Source organism: Chrysochloris asiatica, unplaced genomic scaffold (genome assembly GCF_000296735.1).
Source record: "Chrysochloris asiatica unplaced genomic scaffold, ChrAsi1.0 scaffold00236, whole genome shotgun sequence".
In the NCBI taxonomy this organism is placed as follows: domain Eukaryota; kingdom Metazoa; phylum Chordata; class Mammalia; order Afrosoricida; family Chrysochloridae; genus Chrysochloris; species Chrysochloris asiatica.
The window spans coordinates 1,044,283-1,051,114 of NW_006408754.1; positions in this window are offsets into that span (position 1 = coordinate 1,044,283).

Here is a 6,832-nt window from a genome sequence, read left to right on the forward strand (position 1 = left end):
TGTGGTACAATAGTGAATAACTGCTATCAGGACTGACTGTAAGGATTGAAAATGTAAAGGTACACTTTTGTAACAAAAGGAAGGGAGTTCTTGATTTTGCAGTCCAGGAGCAGAGGTCCCTGGGACCAACCATCAAGGGAGAGGAGTAGAATGAGGGACCCTACTCAGAGAAGCAGTGACATCAGAGATGGAGGCAGAGATGATGACGTGGAGAGATGGAGCATCTGGGGACTCTGGACTCAGGAAGGGAGAGGGGTTGTGTCCTAGCAGCCAGGGGACTGGCTTGCAGGGTGTACCCTTCGGTTGTTTGATGATGCATGGAGGTCGTTGTAATCATTGCAATGAAACAAAATACTATAGGATGAATGTAAAGCTAACCTCCCTTGTAAACTATCACATAATTCACAATAAAAACTTAAAAACAAAGCAAAAACTGATGATCTGCCCCATAAACTTTCACTCAAATCACAATAAAAACTTAAAAACAAAATGAATTAATGGAATACTAATTGAGCTATTTAAATTAATGAATATAGTTCTGAATTTGCTCACTTGTTTCAGCAAGGAAATTTGGAAAATATTTACTTGGCAAACAAACTGGTAGAGATCTATATTAATGCCCATTCTAAATTATTCCAAATTATACAGAAATTATTAAATGATATAATTATTATCACACACAAGTAAAATTTTGCTTCAAATAACATTTGCAGAAGTCTATTGACAGGGTACTTCCAGAAATTCAAAATTAAGAAAAGGATGTACAATGTCAGATAGCATTACTGATATCAGATGGACCTTGGCTGAATGCAGAGAATATCAGAAAAATACTTACCTGTATATTATTGATTAAACAAAGGCATTTAACTATGTGGATTATACTAACAAAGGATTATATTGTGAAGAATGGGAATTTCAGAGTACTTAATTGTGCTCCCACAGAATACATGCACAGTTTAAAAGACAATTGTTCTAACAAAATATGGGAATACAACATTATTTAATATCAGAAAAGGTTTAAATCAGGGTGTTGTTTTTTCACCAAATTTATTTGATCTATATGTTGAGCAAATATTTCTAGAAGCTGAACTATAAAAATAATGCTGCAGCAGAATTAGAGGAAGCCTCACTAGCAACCTGTTATATAGAGTTAAGACACACTTGTTTGCTGAAAGTGAAGATTTGAAGCATTCATTGATGAAGATCAAAGACTATATCTTCCAGTATGGATTATGCCCCCATATAAAGAAAACAACAGTTATCACAAATGTATCAATAAACAACATCATGATAAATGGAGAAAAGATTGCATTTGTCAAGGATTTTATTTTACTTGGACCCACAATCTACATCCAATCAGCAGTCAAGAAATTCAATGATTATATTGGACAAATTAATTGCAAAAGACCTCTTCAAAATATTAAAAAGCAGGATGTCCTGACCCATCCTGTGGTGTTTCCAATCCTCTCATGTGCCTATGTGGAGTGCTGTGGCTCTGTCATGTTAACCACAAAGTTGGCAGTATGAGCCCACCAACCCCTCCATGGGAGAACAACTAGGCTTTCTGTTCCCGTAAATATTTACAGTCGCAGAAGTTCTATACACAGTTGTTATGAGTCAGAATTGATTGGACAGCACCTAAAACAATAATATTTGCATGTGAACACTGGTCAATGAATAAGGAAGTCCAAAGAACTGATGCATTTGAATCATAGGGTTTGCAAAGAACATGAAATACACCATTTACTATAAAACAAACTAGCAAATATGTCTTGGGAAAAGTATAAACAGAATGCTTCTCAGAAGCAGTAATGGCAAGATTTCACCGTAGGTACCACTGACATGTTATCTGGAGTGACAATTATCTGGTGAAGGATATCATGCTTGGAAAACTAGAGAGTCAGGGAAAAGAGGAAGACCCTCAGTGGCTACAAAAAATGGGCTTAAGCACAGCAGAATTTGTGAAAACGGCACAGAACCTGACAGTGTTTCATTCTGTTGTACTTCCTCACTATGTATGAAACTTACTCAGGGACACTTAAGAACAACAACATAGCCTAGTCAAGTTGAGATATAAAATTGACCCTCTCAGAGTCCAATAGAAAAATTCTTAGAATTGACCCTATGAAAGTCCTAGAATATGAAAGTGCAAAGATAAATGATTTGCAAAAATTAGAAGAGAAAATAGAGATCTCTAAGACACATGATAATCTCCAACTAACTTCTTTCTTTGACAGTATTTAGCTGAGAAATGCAGCATACTATATGAGACAGCATAAACTAAAGAATTCTATCAGCATTGTAACTCATTTAACTTCTTATTATTGAATGATGGCACTGATGGTGGTGGTGGTGGTGGTGTGCCTCGGAGTCAGTTCCAACTCATAGCGACCCCGCACAGGATTTCTGAGGCTGTAAATCTTTACAGGAGCAGAAAGCCTTACCTTTCTCCTGTGTAACAGCTGGTAGTTTAGAACTGCTGACCTGGCAGTTAGCAGACCGACTCGTAACCACTACGCTATCAGAGCTCCTTGATGGCACTGATGAGTCATGTCCAAGCCTAAATTTTCAACATCTTTCTGAAAGAATGTATGTGTACTGGTATTTCTTAGTTTATTAATCTGAGCTGATATTTTCAGACATTCTGTTTTTGTAGTTGAGGATTTACTATTCTTATCAGAATTAGGATAGCAATCAGAATCTAATAATAAATTGACTCATGAAGGCAATGATTTTTTTAAAAACAAGAGTAAGACAGAAGCTATCCTCCCACAAAAATATGCCAGTCAAAAACAAAACAAAGAAAAATCATCCTACATGAAATCTGGACATGTTTAAAAATTTCTCTAAATTATCACCATCATTTCCACTCCTACTCAGTTTTCCCATTCAGTCTGTTTAAGAATAGTTAGATTATCTCAGGTTCCAAAGCAAAAGGACATATATCGTCTCATCTTTTTGCCACTGATTTAAAAATAGTATACAGAACGAAAAGATTTTGATGATCTAGTCAGTGTGCATGGTTCTGGGTCTACTTTAGACTGGGCTTGTTGATTCTATTATTATTTTGCAAGGAACTTTGAACTTTGAACTGGCCTGTGTAGTCTTGATAAAACAACTTTTTAGAGCCTTTTCCTTCTTGAGAAAAATTGAGTTAATATTGCCTCTTCTTTTTACTTATTTCTTTCTTGATTTCCCTAGGCACGTCAAATTACCTGTCTTCTACTGTGCAAACATTATCTTCCTGATATTTTTATAATCCCTTACCCTCTGAGTTCTGTCTTTACAAAGTGTAATCCAAAATACTCCTTGATTCAATGCAGTTGTGGGAGGACTACAGCCTATCATACAAACCAGTTCAAGATTTCCTTTCAGAAGTGACTCTTTTGAGATTTGTCAGTACAACCACTTTGCTGGTGAAGGTTCAGAAGTGCAAAACCCTAATTGAAGGTTTTGGTATCTTTATATTGGAATAGGTGGGTGGTGGAAAGAACTAATTTCTTGCTATTAATGGAAAGGTTAGCAATTGAATCCCACCTGGAGGAACCTTAGAAGAAGGAACTGGTTATCTGTTTCCAAAAGATTGTTGTTGTTGTTGTCAGGTGCCATCGAGCCAGAACCGACTCATAGTGACCCCATGCACAGCAGAACGAAACAATGTCCGATCCTGGGCCAACCTCACTACCGCTGCCACACTTGACACCATCAATGATGCCACCTGGCTAATCCATCTCGTTGGGGGTCTTCCTCTTTTTCTCTGACCCTCCATCTTACCCAGCATGACATTCTTCGTACAGACATTAAATCCACATGGAGCACAAATCTACTGTGAAACACTTGAGATCATCATAAGTTAGAATAGACACAACAGCAATTTGGTTAGTTTTACTTTTGTTGTTGTTGTTGTTAACTTGATGTCAACCCAGTGTAAATTGTTCAAATGAGAGATTATACATTTGAGTCCACCTAGAAGTGCATTAGAAGAAAGATCTGGAGATCAACTTTCAAAAAAGTCAGCTATTGAAAACTCTATGGAGCACAGTTCTATTCTTACACACATGGGGTTGGCATGAGTCGGGGTCCACTCAAATCAGCTGTTTTAGTACTTGCGGTCTTATGAATATTTTTGGAGATAACTTGCATTTAAAAGTATTTCTGCATTTATCCTATTTGTCATGTGCAAGTATATAGCACATGTATGCATATATGTATACTGTATATGTATATGGAGTACTGGTGTGGCACTGCAGGATAATGCACTGAACTGCAAGGTCAGTTTGAACTGCAAGGTCAGCAGTTCAAGCTCACTAGGTGCTCACCAAAAACCCTATACAGGGTCGCTATGGGTCAGAACAGACTTGACGGCATGTAATAACAACAATATATATAGAGAGAGTTCTGGTGTGCTGTAGGATAAACACTGGACTGCTAACAACTAGGTCAGAAGTTCAAACTTACTAGTTACTCTCAGAAACCACAATATGTGTACTATACATACGGGTGCAGTTCTGCAAGATAATGCACTAGACCACAATGTAGGTTTGAATCACAAAGTTGGTGGTTCAAATCAACCAACTGCTCCTTGGAAAACCTATATGGAGTAGCTGTGAGCCAGAAATGACTTGACTGCATTTAACAACAACAAAAAATCATTGTTTTTGCTGAAAGTAATTCAAAAATGGCCACAAAAGTACATTGACAGGGAACTGCTAGATGTTCAAGCCAGACTCAGAAGAAGATATGGGACAAGGGATGTCATTGCTGACGTTAGATGGAGGTTGGCTGAAAGCAGAAGATACCAGAAAGACATTTACCTGTGCTTTTTTCATTATGCAAAGATTTCGATTGTGTGAATCATGACAAATGACGGACTACATTACTGAGAATGAATATTCCAGACCACTTAATTGTGCTCATGAGGAACCTGTACATAGACCTGTACATAGGCTGTTGTTAGAACAGAATGAGGAAACACTTAAAATTAAGAAACACTTAAAATTAAAATATACACCAAAGGTGTATTCTTTCACCATACTCATTGAACCTGTATGCTGAGAAAATAGTTGGAGAAGTTGGATTATGTAAAGAAAAATGTGGCATCAGGGCTAGAGGAAGACCCATTTACAAATTGTGATATGAGATGATACACGCTTGCTTGCTGAAAGTGAAAAGGATTTAAAATAGTTATGGATGAAGATCAAAGACCACAACCTTCGTTACGGGTTTCACTTCAATGTAAAGAAAACAAAAATCCTCACCACTGGACTAATAAATAACATCAATGATAAATGAGAAAAAGATTAAAGTTGTCCTCTTCGCTTTCGTCAAGGAAGGCTGTATCATCTGCATATCACAGGTTGTTAATGAGTGAAGAGGTTGTTCATGAGTGCCATGTTTTTTTCATAGAACCCAGCTTTACGTATTATTTAATCAGCATTCAGGTTGAATAAGTATGGTGAAAGAATACAACCTTGTCGCATACCTTTCTTAATTTTAAAACGTTCAGTTTTCCCATGTTTTGTTCAAACAACTGCTTCTTGGTCCAGGTACAGATTCCTCATGAGCACAATTAAGTGTTCTGGAATACTCATCTTCACAATGTTGTCCATAGCTTGTCATGATCCACCCAATCAAAAGCCTTTGCATAGTCAGTAAAACACAGGTAAACATCTTTCTGATATTCTCTGCTTTCAGCCAAGATCCATCAGACATCAGCAATGATATCTGTCGTGCCATGGCCTCTTTTGAATCCAGCTTGAACCTCTGGAAGTTCTCTGTCAATGTATGATTGTAGCCATTTCTGTATTACCTTTAGCGAAACTTTACTCGCTTGAGATATCAAAGAGATTGTCCGATGATTTCCGCATTCCTTTGGGTCACCTCTCTTTGGACTGGGCAAAAACATGGATCTCTTCCAATCAGTTGGCCAGATAGTTGTCTTCCAAATTTCCCAACAGTACCTAGCTAAAAAAAACCACAAGATAAAAAATATACATATTCTATTTTTTTCTGTTTTTCTTGAGGTCACTGACCAATACAATATCTAAAATACAATACTGCTAAACTTGAGTTAGGGAATGATTCTGAGAAGCATAACAGAGGGAAGTGGAAACCATGATAATAGAGAATGCATAAAAAATTATAAAAATTCAGTATTTGGTGGGGGAGTATGGTCAATAGGTATTAGCCAGTTTCATTTGTCCTATAGACCACCAGTTTGTCACATTTTATGCATGATACTTTGTTCACCATCAACCTCCTTTACAAACTCAAATGCTGTATCTTCTTCAGTTCCCACTTGCTTTGACAATTTGTGAGAACTTGGAGGGGGGGTACGGAGTCGGTGAAAAACACACACACAGACAGACAGAGTAGATGGGTAGTGAGTCTTAGGCAGATGATGATGACTTCTCTTTTACTTAGGCAGATGACTTCTTCTTTTACTCAAAAGTTTTTTGTTTCTTATATACTATTAGGATTTCTCTATAGTCATGTACAATCAATTGCAATTTAACTAAGTATTACATTCTTTGTGTTCAACAAACATTCAGGTTACAACAAAAAGGAAACATCAGAACACTCCCTTGATTCTTATCATATCCTGTTCCTTTGCATCCCCTAATTATCCTGATAACATCAGGTTTATTTCCATAACTCTTTTCATCTTCTCTAATCCTCCCAAGAATGTCAAATCAACTTTTAAGCAAAGTTCTATATTTTAACTAATTTTTACTCTCATCTACCACTTCTTATAGCTTCATTAATCACAATCCATAATCACAACAGTATTTTTATAAAAGTATCTAAAGTTTCATAGTCAAAAACAAAGCAG